Consider the following 15,000-nt stretch of genomic DNA (forward strand, 5'->3'; position numbering starts at 1 on the left):
GGGGCTACGAGACCGTGAAAACGACTTAGGCTGGATCTTTGGTCCTCTGGCGCTGCTCTGCTCCCAGTGACGTCAAGTCGTCATTGTATGGAGTGTGTCCTTTCAGAATACCGTCAGCAGCGATGGTGGTAGGAAGGAAGGAAAAGTTATTTTTGTTGCCAAACGAAAATAGAACAGCATGGAAAAAGAATTTAGGTCCTTAGAGTGGAATATCTTTCCATCCATATCGATGGCGACGCAATCGGTAGCTTGAGTGCGAGTTACAAAGGATTACAAAGGAGGAGCATGCCGACAGGAGACCTTTTGGTCCATAAATAGGTCGGATGCAAAAAAATATAATAATGATAAATAAATAAACAAATAGAAATATAATAATATAAATAATAATAAATATATAGGTATAGTTAAATAATAAACAAACAGTTAAATTGTAAATAATTATAAATTGACAGATAACTAATAATAAATGATAATCAAGCAAATAATAAACAACAAACACAGATAAAAACAAACAAATAAACAAACAGACAAATAATAACAAACAAATGAATACGCACACATCTCCGACTTTCTGTTGTCCTGTCCCAGCAGTCTTCGGTCGCAGTTACGCGCCTCCTGGTGTATGCTCCTCCCCTCTCCTTCTTAGTAGTAGCACGAGTGTAGGCCTATAATAGATTTGTCACTAACGGCTGGACCTTGACTGCGTCTCTGCTGCAGTTCTCACACAGGATTCGAACGTCGTATGACGTCACATGCCCATGTAGTCGTCTAGTATTCGTCATATTATTTGTTTGTTTGTTATTATTTGCTCGATTTTCATTTATCATTAGTTATCTATCAATTTATTATAATTTACTATTTACCTGTTTGTTTATTATTTAACTATACCTATGCATTTATTTATTTTATTTATTATTATTTATATTATTATAATCTTTATTTATTTATTTATTTATCATTATTATAATTTTTTCCGCATCCGACCTAGTTATGGACCAAAAGGTCTCCTGTCGGCATGCTCCGCCTTTGTAATCCTTTGTATGTGTTCATAATTTATGAGCGGATTTGTACTCAGAGCCAAACAATTTACTGGAAACGAAAGATACGGTACCCCACGAGCACATTCCTAACCCTGTATACTACAGTTAGGTAAACATACATATGCATAAACACACCCTTTAACGATACTTATATCCAGCATTTCTTCCTCTTCCCATAAGCACCCTCTGCTGTTCAATACGCCTTTGACCCTTCTCCTGACACAGAATTTACTCTTTATTATGTCCAGTATTCCCTACCCCCAGCGGCCCCTTTCTTATTGGGCGCTACTGTATGGAAGAATCGAATGGCAGCTGCCGCGACCACCACCATCTACCTCATCCTCCATGGTCACCAAGCTTACACGTGCCTTCCACCTCCTCCTCCTCCTCCTCCTCCTCTGTTTCCCCTACCCACCCCCTATTTACAGTGAGCCTCCTTTACTCCCCACCACTCACACCTGAGTTTCCACAATTGTCATTTTCACCACCCCCACTATCGTCTCCATTTCTCCTTTCGTCCAACATTTCGTTCCTATACCTCACCATTCATAATTCACCCCAACACAAGCCACACACGACAGGGGCAGGTGACTAGCTTTTGAAAGCTAGGAAATACTTAGGTACGATCTAAGCCGTTACCTTTAGCTTATATGTTCAGATTACCAGGACAATTTGCAGTCATCAGTATAATCTGGATTCGAACCCAGGTCCACGAGGAGTAACACAGATTCTAACATCATGGACGCTCACGTCGTCAGCCTTCCATGGAGCTGCAACCGCGTCATGACGTCATATCGCCAAACATTTTGGTAGTTCGGACGCCCGCGCGGCTCTTTTAGCTCCAGTATAGTATTATAATGAAAACATAATTTATGTGTCGCCACATGGTTTATGTGAAATGCAGCATCCATTGGCGAGGTGTTGCATTGTGTGTGGGCGTATTGGAGGCGTGGGGCTGGGTAGATTACAAAGGATTACAAAGGAGGAGCATGTCGACAGGAGACCTCTTGGTCCATAACTAGGTCGGATACGAAAGAAATATGATAATGATAAATAAATAAAAGAAAAATAAATAGAATTATAATACTATAAATAATAACAAATAAATAAATAATGAATAAAATTAATAAATAATAAATGAAATAGATGTCAAGTTTTGTCACCCAACGACTAGGGTGCTGCATTGTGACAACACTGACATCGTGCCTTCTACGGTTACAAGAGCGCGACATTGTGACAGCATACCACATATCAAACATTTGCCTACAACACACGCCTTTCCTTAGGCACCTATGATCATGTACCGTAGCTGAGCTATTGAACAACGCAGTCAGCAACAGCAGGTAGCTCCAGAGAATCACAGCACAAAAAAGAAAGAAACGCTACAGGGTTAATATGATGGTACTGCCTCGCCATTCTCACAGAACTATCCATTCACCAAAACACGACTGGAATACCATTGCGGCTCCATCACTCTTCAGCGGAGTCGGGGATCAAGCGACAGGACTTTATCAATACACTGACCTGCTATGTTTTCCGGGGAATTGGAACCATAAATTTTTTCGACCGAATTCGGCTGGGGTGGGATTTCGGAGAAAGGATGGGGGGGTCATTCACTAAGAATGTGGGTGCTGGGCAGGGGGGGGAGGGAGGGAGGGGAGGGGAGAGGAGAAAGGGAGAAGGGCTGACGGCGGTTGGAAACCTTTCGGTGGATGTATGTATGTGTGTGTGTGTGTGTGTGTGTGTGTGTGTGTGTGTGTGTGTGTGTGTGTGTGTGTGTGTGTGTGTGTGTGTGTGTGTGTGTGTGTGTGTGTGTGTGTGTGTGTGTGTGTGTGTGTGTGTGTGTGTGTGTGTGTGTGTGTGTGTGTGTGTGTGATTCACCATCACGGTCTTGGATCACGTGTTTGACTCGCGATCGACAGCTATTACTCTCCGGGTGAGAGCTCAGAGCTCATATATGACCGACCTATGGGTATTGCTGTGATCTTACACACACAACTTCCCGCCCACAAGATTTGGAGTATCGGCTCGCGGCGCAGTGATACTAATATTATTTCAGCCCTGGGCGGAATTCAAACTCGGACCGCTGTTGTAGCGATTGCGAATACTACCACTGCGCCGTCGAGCCGTGGGTGTGGAGGGGTGGGTGGGGGAAGGGGGCGTATTGGAGGATTTGTGGCTGGGCAGGTGGTAGAAGAGATTTTACAATAGTTTACTTTTCCTCAAGGTGCTCTGGGAATAAACTACACCCTTCAACGTCTGACATTAACTGTTATGGACAGTCAAAAGCTTTCACATGAGTAGCACAGTTTATATCAATGTTGGGAATTTGTAAAATCATCACAGAAGAAATTTGAAGAGAGTGAATAGTATCCTGCATTACATCCTCAGGCAGAGTAACATATACTGTACTTCAGTGTTGTGGTTATATACACACTCAAGAAAGGTACACATTTAATAGAAGAATATGTCTATAGGAAAGGAATGGGGGAAGGTGCATTGTCCCTCCCTGTATTAACACTGTTTGATTTTTTATTTATTTATTTATTTTGTGAACACTTGATGGAGTGTGCACGGTGCACGTGCCTGTCATGAGTCGAGGAGCATCAGCTAATGAGGTAAGGGCGTAAGGCTCCTAAGGTCGTGCGTAAGCGGGCAAGACAGCAACCTGACACCCCCGACGACGCGATGCTCCGGCCGACTGACTGACTGCTCGTCGTCACAGGGGGATAAACGAGCGGAACACTCACGACATGTGTGATCCCATATGTGTGCACGTGCTCTTGCGCTTGCCAGACCATTTTTTTTCTTCCTTTTTCAACTTCTAGTGGGCGCCGTGTCGCGTCACAGGAGCCATCCAACCCAACCACAGAGGGAGAAGCGTCGCCGTCTCCGCCTCGGTTTGCAATTCTTTCTATGTTCTCCGTGGCCATCGTTGCACGTGATATCAGCCTCACCACCATATTCAATCCATCCACTACCACTGTCACTACTGCCACTAAATAATTGCCCTCACTTCCGCCTCATCCTCTGCTGTTTCCATCGCAACCATCACCTTCATCGATATTCTCGCCACCGACGTTGTCTTTGTCTCTGAAGGCCCGAGCATCATCTTTTACCCACGACTCAATTCCTTACCCTTGCGTACCCACGTGCGAGCGCACGACTGGACAAAAACTTCGGTGTTTACACGCGATCCGACGCGGGTCGACCCGGCGTCGACGAGCTTTGTCGCCGCGGGGTACCTTTCACTGCCTTCAAGCTGGACACAGCTTGCGTACTCGACTTCTTCTGACCGAAACTACTTAAGAACATAAGAATAAAGGAGACTGCAAGAGACCATAAGGCCTACACTAGGCAGCTCCGTATCCATCACCACCTGTCATCCCCATCCATAAAGTTGTCTAATCGTTTTTTAAAACAACTGATAGTTTCAGCGCTTACTACATGATTACTAAGTTTATTCCATTCATCGACCACCCTATTAGTAAACCAATTCTTGCCTATTTCCTTCTTAAATCTAAATTTGTACTTGACATCACAATCGACACTGACCGAACAGGGATGACTTGACCTCAACGTCGTCTACCACTCTTACCGATGAAGGTTGTCTGAATAGCTCTGAGGGAGTGAAGATGTTCCAACGTCGTCTACAATTTTAAAAGAGTGGACGACTTGACGTCACTAGAAATTCTTCCACACAATGCTAGTGAAGTACTCGCTCGCGTCTAAGCGCGGGCCCAATAGTACTGGCGTTGCTGATTCTTTCATATGATCTAATAGAGGTGTTTTAGTGGATCAAAGGCTTTAACAAGGGTGACACAAACAAGGTCATCATATTAAGACAACAGGGCAGGACTCGCAGTAATGGATTCAAACTGGACAACTTTAGATTTAAGAAGGAAATAGGTAAGATTTGATTTCCTAATAGAGTGGTCAACGAATGGAACAGACTTAGTAACCATGTAGTGCGCGCTGAAACTATCAGTTGTTTTAAGAAACGGTTCGACGATTTTATGGATGGGGCTGACAGGTGGATATGGAACTGCCTAGTGTAGGCCTCATGGTCTCTTGCAGTCTCTTCCATTCTTATGTCAAAGAAGGTCGTTGCTTCCGTTCGGGCACACGCGTTCGTATACAAGTGTATCGGGTTATTAAGCCTCCAAGTGCATTTCTTCATCTGCATCGGTCCATGTGCAAATCTTCCTTGGATATTTTCCATCTTAAGGCATGCAGTTGATTTCAACAACTTAAGAGAGGTAAGAAATGAATATTAATCTGAAACCTAATCTAACCTGACCTAACCTAACCTAACCTAACCTAACCTAACCTAACCTAACCTAACCTAACCTAACCTAACCTAACCTAACCTAACCTAACCTAACCTAACCTAACCTAACCTAACCTAACCCAACCTAACCTAAAAATTCTGCATGCCGTAAAAAGGAAAAGACCCTCTTCCTTATGAACTGGAGAGGGATCGGACGGACACACACGCACAGACACACGCATACACACTCACACACACACGCACAGACGCACACATACTCACACACACACGCACAGACACACACATAGACACTCACGCACACACGCAAGATAATGATATAATATGTAAACAATCAAGCGGCGCCAACAAGTGTCAAGTCAGCAAAACTCGGTCAGCTGACTTGTTCAAAGGATTACAAAGGCGGAACATCCCGACAGGAGACCTTTTGTTCCATAACTAGCTCGGATGCGAAAAAGATTATAATAATAATAAAAATATAATAATATTAATAATAAAAAATATAATAATATTAATAATAATAAATAAAATAAATAGATGCATAGGTATAGTTAGATAATAAACAAACAGGTAAATTGTAAATAGTAATAAATTGACAGATAATAGATGAAAAACAAATAATAATAAACAGACAAATGATAAATAAATAAACAAATAATATTAAGTAAATAACAGTCGTTACAGCATCTTACTTAGGGCTGGAAACAATAAAAAAAAGAGCCCGACAGTGATGTAACACACACTCTAATTAAGATTGCCATGTTTAATAAGGAATCCACACGAGAGGGGAAAAGTCACCCTTTGTGGGGGGGCGGAGGGTAAAGGGAAGACCGACGAGATAATAGAGGCGCCACCTACAGCGTCACAGTGCCGCCGAGAAGACTTCCGGCGCGGCGACGCGACGGACCCCCACCACCAGGGCTGCGACGGAAAATGATCCGAGTCTGCTTTCATCATCATCCCTCTGCTGCTGCCTTTGTCTTGCAGTCCTTTTACGGCACCACACGCATACATAAATACACACACGCATACATAAATACACACATACATGCATAAGTACACACACGCGCGGAATGTCAATTTCTTAGTTCCGATGGACGCTCGCAGTGCCTAATCCGTTTCATAATCTGTCCTAGCCCATTTAGGAATGCAGATATGGTACAAAATATTAGAGGAAGAGACGTTATTTGATTGGATCACTTGATACGAGCGATCTCTTGTTGATTTTGCTTCTATTTTCACCTAAGGTACTCATGTAATTAGATATTTGTACTTACAGAAGAGTTGAAATTTAAATCTACATAAAACCAGTAATATCATATGAAACTGTAAGCATTTGTCTTTCTTCTATTAACGACTTCTGTCATGTAAGCCTTTGTCGTCCCACGAATTTCTGCGCTTCAATGCCCATGAATTCTGGCAACAACAACAATGACCACGTTCATGAATTTATGCAGTTAAGTATTGCATTATACAGTATAAGTATGATATCAAGTCTGGCAACTTCAACAGACGATCAACTCACTATACACAGCAATTTAACAGCCGGGAAGGATCCAAATTAAACCAAACCAAACGGAAATACAATGCCAAGATAGTCACAACAAATAAGAAACCCAAAATATATTTACTCGTGTATTTTCATTTTATAGTTGCTTTGTTTGTGTTAACATTTTGAATGCTGTTCTGGTTTTCCATGTAACACTGCATCATTACATTTAAAAAAAACCTTACTTGGAATTCATAGACGCCATTTAAGACATTTGAAGGCCTATTTCAGTTGTTTGATACAGATCATATGAACATTTCGGTCCGTATATATAGAAACTGTGTGAGTGTGTGCGTGTGTATGTGCGTGTGTATTTGTATGTGTGTGTATGTGTGTGTTTGTGTATGTATGTCTGTGTGCGCGTGTATGTAAATATGCATGTATGTATATATGCATGTATGTATGTATGTGTGTGTGTGTGTGTGTGTGTGTGTGTGTGTGTGTGTGTGTGTGTGTGTGTGTGTGTGTGTGTGTGTGTGCGCACGCGCGCCCATGTGTATGTGTGTCCACCCATACAGGTTTACGTGTGTACTGGTTGTAAGAATTCGCAAACACAAGTACATGTTGCTTTACGACACGACTTAAGTGTATGCAGTCATTCTTTTCATATGGAGGAGGGAAAAAATCGCCTAAAGACGACTTTTCCTCGTCCCGTCCCGTCCCGTCCCGTCCCGTCCCGTCCCGTCCCGTCCCGTCCCGTCCCGTCCCGTCCCGTCCCGTCCCGTCCCGTCCCGTCCCGTCCCGTCCCGTCCCGTCCCGTCCCGTCCCGTCCCGGGCAGGGAGTCGTCACTGACTCCCTGTCCCGAGTTGATAGAACAGCAGCACTCCCAATGGAGTCCCTACTTTTTCCTGGTGCTACCAACCCCGGTAATCTTATCCTTTTGATGTTTTCCTTGGGCAAAGAGAGTCGTTCAGCAGCAGTGAGAATGTAATCCAAGAGTTGACTGTCGCAGTGAACTCTGGCTTCAAGTCTTTCTTTTCCTTTTCCGCGGCACTCACTCGACATCCAAAGAGTTGTCCTCTATTTCCATTAACCGAGTGACATCTTCTTCTCTTATATTTGGCACCCTTACCCTCGTTAACAAAGGAGTTCGAGCCAGCTTACCTCGACTCAAATCCAACCCCACCACCGTCTTGCGTGGCAGACACCTTTTCCTTTTTTTCGTCCAGTTGGCAAATCACTCGGTTCCGCGAGGAAAATCCTGATGGCGGAACAATTGAGTGCGCTCGTTGCTTTGTTGGCGCGAAATTGCCAGACTGCCTAAGAGTCCAGTCACACCAAGCTTGCGACCGGTCTCCTACCACCGGCGACCAGGCTGATTTGTGCGGTTCCTCTATTTATGAAAAAATAATTGAAGACAACGCAATTGGAATGAATCTCCTTCCCCGTCATGAAGATGAATATGAATTAGCCACCTGGCGCTAACCATGAGAAAGTGCCACCGTCGAAGGTGGTCGGAAACAGGTCGTTAAGCTTGGTGTGACTAGGGCTTAAGGATTAAGGCTTAAACGACACAAACAGAGGATTCATGAGGGGGTGAAAGCAGCAATGACTATTGGTCATTTGCGTACGATCACTAAATTACTAATATTGGGCATGGATTGTAAGCATAATAGGTCGATTATGCTGTTGCTATCTTTGTAGCTTTCACCCAGTGCTCTTTCCTTGCAAAGTTGGCACAATATCCAGTATCAGCCTGATGACGTCATGTCGTTTTTTTGTGACATTCGGTCGGTCCATAAGAAATTCAAAACTCTATAGAGGCCGAAGAGGGACCGTTGCTTTAACTTACGACAGGTTACAAATAACCCAAAGTGAAAACAAACTTCCGTCTTCGATCGTACCACAAACCTCTTCTAAAAACTCATCGATTGTGATCGCATCATTCTTGACTACCCTGTTTCCCCAACGTCATCTTCTCCATTCATTCTTCTCCTTTGCCCACGCTTTGCTGCAAATCGTGCTCACATCCTTCTGCCCTTCCCAGTCCTACCTCACCAACCGCCTCACACCCCCACGTGGGCTGCAGGACCGCCCATTTCCGTTTGGGGGACGTCGACCGCAAAGGAGGTAATTATTATCATCGCGCGGAGGAAACTCGCTTCCTGGGGGCCGGATGCGGACGAGTCTGAAGTCCTTAAGATTTGATGTAAAGTGTTGGAATCCCGGATTTAGGAATGTCATTCCATCACATCACTGCAGCGTTCGCAGTTACGGTGGTATTCTTAAAAAAAATCTTTCCCTTCCAAGGATTTATATAAGGAAAGATTTTTTTACTTAAGAATACCACCGTAAGAATCTTACGCTGGTATTCTTAAAATGAATTCTTTCCCTTCCAAGGACTTATATAAGATTTATATAAGGAAAGATTTATATAAGGAAAGATTTTTGTTTAAGAATAACACCGACACGCTGTTCAACTTGTCTCCAATGAAATGGAAAATCCTCTTGCGGCGTATGATATATAAAAATATAATTGGAGCCAGATCGTACATTGTTCATTTGACTGCTGCAGGAGTGATTTATCGAAACAATATTAGACAATTGGGATTCCAACACTTCACGGCAAATCTTGCAGTCGTCATTTTTTATGAGCATCTTGGACAAAACCTTTTGTGGTCACCTTTCAACAGAAGACCTTGAATGCAGAGTGATGATGATATGGTTTAACGTCACAACCCCCCCCCCCCATATCGGGAGGCTAGGACGGTGCCCCTCACAGAGGACTTTGTAGCCTGGAATTTAACGAGAGCCACGAACCTTGGTTCAACCTCACCGGTGGCAGGGTTCGAACCGCCATCCCCTCGAACTTTGCTGCAAGTAACGACGCATTAACCCGTCCAGCCAGCTGTATGAAGATTATCTACAACAATTTATTTCTCCCGTGGATTGCTAGGGTTGGAATCTTCATCAGAATACCTACACTCAGATACACAACCCTTCCTCACACACTCACACACAGACTCACAACCAAACACACACATTCACACACACACACACACACACACACACACACACACACACACACACACACACACACACACACACACACACACACACACACACACACACACACACACACACACACACACACACACACACACACACACACACACACACACACACACACACACACACACATATCCAGAATCATAATTGTACACCCACATTCACACTCACATCCACACCTACATACCTATCCACAACCAAACCCATACCCACGCGACACTCACAACTACACGACACCCACACAATATCCACACCAACACAACACCTACCCACACCTACAGCCACATCCAGACGTACATCCAAATCCATACCCACTCCTTCATCTACACAACATCCACACCCATTCTTACATCCACATCCACACCCACACCCACACCCACACCCACACCCACATACATAACCACATTTACACCCTTTTCCACACCTACACCTGTACTTATTGACACCACACATCTTTACCCCGGTCACACCTGCATCCGTACACCTCAACTTACATATACTCGTACACCCATTCCACGTACATCAATACCTACACTCCCACTCCGACTCGTCTAGTTACTTCTGTAGCCACGTCCAAAACCACAACCACGGTTTCATACTGATTACATCCACACCTACATCCACACCGCCACACATACTTCCACAATCCCGCCCACACCCACTCGCATAACTGCTGTCTCATCCACACACGCATCCATTCCCCCACATCCGTGCCCAGCCCATTTATCATCACACCCACATCCACAACGCATTCACCCGTGGTCACACTTACACCCAAGCAATCATTAAACCACACCTAAATTGTTCTTTGAAAGAAAAATCGAACAAAAGAAAAACGAAGAAGATAAAAAGGGAAGTTTCATGGCAAAGTGAGACTGCATCAGACAAGGGAATATGTTGCATCAATTTATGGTCAATCCAGGTAATATATCACTATATTCTATTGCCTGTGTTCCTTCACTACCATCTCGTGGGTTGTATTACACCTGTACGTGGGATGTACTTTGTATAGATTTGTTCCTTCAATAAGTGGCAAGATGTCAAAATGTTAATAAATGAATAGTAAACGTTCAGTGACATTCTGTAAACAAATGGACTAATTATTTCCACTCGTAAACCTCTGAATAAATTTCGTGTTTTCTAACGTATCTTCGATGTTATGATCGTTCATGAGAATTATGTCATTATCAAATCGGCTGTCATCTCTTTCATCAGTCCTCATCCATTTGGATTCTTATCTACAGTTACAAGAATAATTCTTTCCACTGTTGGGGAGAGACAAGCAAGATGCAGAATCCTGGAGAAAATACAAGAGTGAAAAAAATCCTTAAACAATTATTCACATGCAGCATGGCCACTGGAAAAAAATGCATTAATTACTACAATAGATCAATCTATTATACTAGATAATTAAGGCATCACTGCGTTCAGTACGTGGAAGAACATACGCGTTGCACAAAACAAGTACTTCAACCAAATGAAATTGGCTCATCACAGAGACAGCACAAAATTATTTAATTACTATACAACACGAAGAGTTCGAGTTCAGATTACTGAAAAAAATATGTCCAACTTTATAAACGACTGCACCACGTACGGAACGCCATATGAATTCATTCCCTGTAGTGGCGGTTGGCGCTTTTCCTTTGTATTCTGGCTGAGGCCAACTTAGGTCAATCACCTCTGCGACATATCCACAACGGGCGGACCTTTTCCTCTTCTTCTGCTGGCTGCTTCCACAGGATTATTCAGTTCATCCCTGTCGCTCTGTTCCCCTCAGCGTCGAAGGGGGACCGAGTATTCCAACATTGTATCCATCATAATCATGTCTTATTTTTGTAACTTTCGAACGGTGTAGTGATTATTAGTGTTATTGTTGTTACAGTTTTTGTTATTTTTATTGTTATTGTTATAGTTATTGTTATCATCATTATTGTTGGTGTTGCTATTTTTGTTTTTGTTGTTGCTATTGTTGTTGTCGTTGTTGTTGCTATTGTTGTTGTCGTTGTTGTTGCTATTGTTGTTGTCGTTGTTGTTGCTATTATTATCATTATTATCAATATCATAACTCAATACAAGTACACCATCAAATCATACTACTTGATAGTAAGTATAAACAAACATGATTGGCTCAACACCCATGCAGTGGGAGGACACTGATCAACTATCTTGCATGATAAGTATTGTAACATAAATGTAGCATCACGTATTGTGCGGCAATGCAAAAACTACGAAAGAAGAGACACAAAAGATGTGATTCCTACTCATCGTCAATATAGAAACACCTCTGCTGAAGAGGACCACAGTTGTGGTCGAAATATACAGATCCTCTGTTTCTTTTGCTTTGTGGGTTATATTTACACATTTTACAAATGTGCAGCTACATTTTAGTCTTGTGAACCTTTTGTTTGGTTAAAATGGCGTAGGAAAACATAATCCATCTTTACATAAGGTATAATGAAATAGTTATCGCAGTAAACGACATTACAACTCATTATTATACAGCACATTGTTGGGACAAGACTCTACGAGATGTCTTTCTCTTGTAAGACGCGTCGTCGTCCATCGGTTTGCGAACAAACAAAGTCAACAAAATCATGACAGATTGGTCGGGACACCGGAAGCGTCTTTGTTTACACCCAAAGGTGCTTCGAGGTCCGGGTAGGGCCTTTTATCCAACTAACCCACCCTTTGCCATATATGGTCCGGCCTCAGGCAGCGTTCATTGCCATCCACCTGCTCCTAAATCTTTACCTCTGCACACGCACACGCACACGCACACACACACACGCACGCACGCACACGCGCACACACACACAAGCATTCTCTCTCTCTCTCTCTCTCTCTCTCGTGGGCGGGGAGTTGGGTGTATGTGTGTGTGTGTCAGGTCACAGTATTACCCATAGATCGGTCATACATGAGCTCTGAGCTCTCATCCGGGAGGATAGTAGCTGTCGATCATGAGTCCAACACGTAATCCAGGACCATAGTGAATCTCACACACACACACACACACACACACCCACACCCACACACACACACACACACCCACACACACACACACACACACACACACACACACACACACACACACACACACACACACACACACACACACACACACACACACACACACACACACACACACACACACACACACACACACACACACACACGAAAGTACTTTTGGTCTTGCCGTTCAATCTGATCGTACCTTTGCAACTGAGTCTGCAGAGCAGAGGTCAGTCTCCGAAGAGGCATCTCTTCCAGTTCCTTCGGCGTCTTCCAAAATCCAGGATATTCTCATTGACCCTGCGTCGTTAGAGGTCTGGAGATTTTCTTGTTGTCTCTTATTTCCCCCCAGAGATGTGCTGAGCTGAAAATTTTCTCATAATCTTGCATTTTTATATTTTTCTCCCATTTTTATCGCTGTCCGCTCATTTCCTCCGCCCTAACCCTCCTATGTCTACCTCGCTGTCTATACGCAAGATTGACCGCAAGGTCGAGAAACGCTAGTAATCTACAGTCAAGTCTATCCTCGCATACTGGGACTGACTAAATAGATTTTATGCTCTCTTGTGCCACCCATACGGACCAGTGTCACACAGCGTTCATTTATGATGCGATATTGATAATAACAATGTAAAGAATTACTTAAACCTCTGCTATTTGTTTTAAAACTCGTCTTTACAATTTTTACAAGATCGTTTCTCTAGCACGATGTTGTTCCCAAATGACAGAGGGGCTGGCCACTGACGACATATACTCTCTCCCTCGCTCCCTCTCTCTCTCGTTGTCTCTCTCCCCCTTCCCATCTCTCTCTTTTCTCTCTCTTCCCTACCTCTCTTCTCCCCACTCTCACTCTTTATTCTTTTTCCCCTCTCTCCCTCTTCCCCACTCTCTCTGTTTTAACTCTCCCTCTCTCTCCCTCCCTCTTTCTCCCTCCCTCTTTCTCCCTCTCTCTCTTCCCCCCTCCCCCCCCTCTCTCTCTCTCTCTCTCTCTCTCTCTCTCTCTCTCTCTCTCTCTCTCTCTCCCTCCTTCCCTCTCTCTCTCTCTATTTTTCTCTTTCCCTCTCCCTTTCTCCTTCCCTCTCTCTCTGTTTCTTCTTTCCCTCTCCCTCCACACCCCCGTCTCTCCCTCCCCCTCCCCCCTTCTCTCTCTCTCTGGATGTGCAATATTAGCCTCACCATCTTTAAGGCTCATCTGACTTCCCCCTTTTTCTTCTTAACCTCCTTATTCTCTTTATCTTTCCCTTTACCTTCCCCTTATTTCCTTCCCTCTTGCCTTCTCTCCCCGCCTATCAATACCTTCAACCAATTCCCCCCCCTGAATTCCTCTTCCTCTCCCCCCTCCCCCTCCCCCTCCCCTACTCCTCCCCCACACTCGCACATTCCTCTCCCTCTCCTGCACTCTCCTTCTCGTCCTACATTCCTCTTCCCCCTCCCTCCTCCTCCTCCTCCCCCTCCCCCTCCTCCTCCCCCTCCCCCTCCCCCTCCCCCCCAATTCTTGCTTGCAAGGTCGCAGGTACGTTCACATGTGACGAAATGGTGGTTATGCCGATGGACGAGGAGGAGAGGAAGGAGGTGGAGGAGGGTAGGAAGAGGAAGAAGAAGGAGGAGAGGGAGGAGGGTATGAAGTGGAGGAAGAAGGAGGAGAAGTGGAGGAGACTAGGAAGAGGAGGAGGAAGAAGGAGAGGAGGTGTAGGAGGAAGAGAAAGAAAAAGAGGAGGAAAAGGAAGATGAAGTGGAACAAGAGGAGTAGAAAGAGGTAAAGCAGATGGGAGAGGAGGAAAAGGAGGAGGAGAAGAAGGAGGGGAAGACGGGGGGAAAATGAAGAAGAGGAGGAGGAGGAGGAGGGGGAGGAGGAGGCCAAGGTAAAAGAAGAAGAGGAGGAAAAGGAGGAGGAGGAAGAAGAGAAGAACGTAATGAAAGAAGAGGAGGAGGGTGATGAAAAGGAGGTGGAAGAGTAGAAGAGAAGGAGAAGGAAGGAGTAGATGGAGGAAAAAGAACAGGAGGGGGAGAAAGAAGAGGGTAGGAAGAGGGGGGAAGAGGAGAAAGAAAAAGAGGAGGAGGAGGAGGAGGAGGAGGAAGAGAAGTAGGGGATGAGTAGGAG

The sequence above is a fragment of the Oratosquilla oratoria genome, chromosome 43 (genome assembly GCF_046742065.1).
Source record: "Oratosquilla oratoria isolate Oo_2021 chromosome 43, ASM4674206v1, whole genome shotgun sequence".
Taxonomy (NCBI): Eukaryota; Metazoa; Arthropoda; class Malacostraca; order Stomatopoda; family Squillidae; genus Oratosquilla; species Oratosquilla oratoria.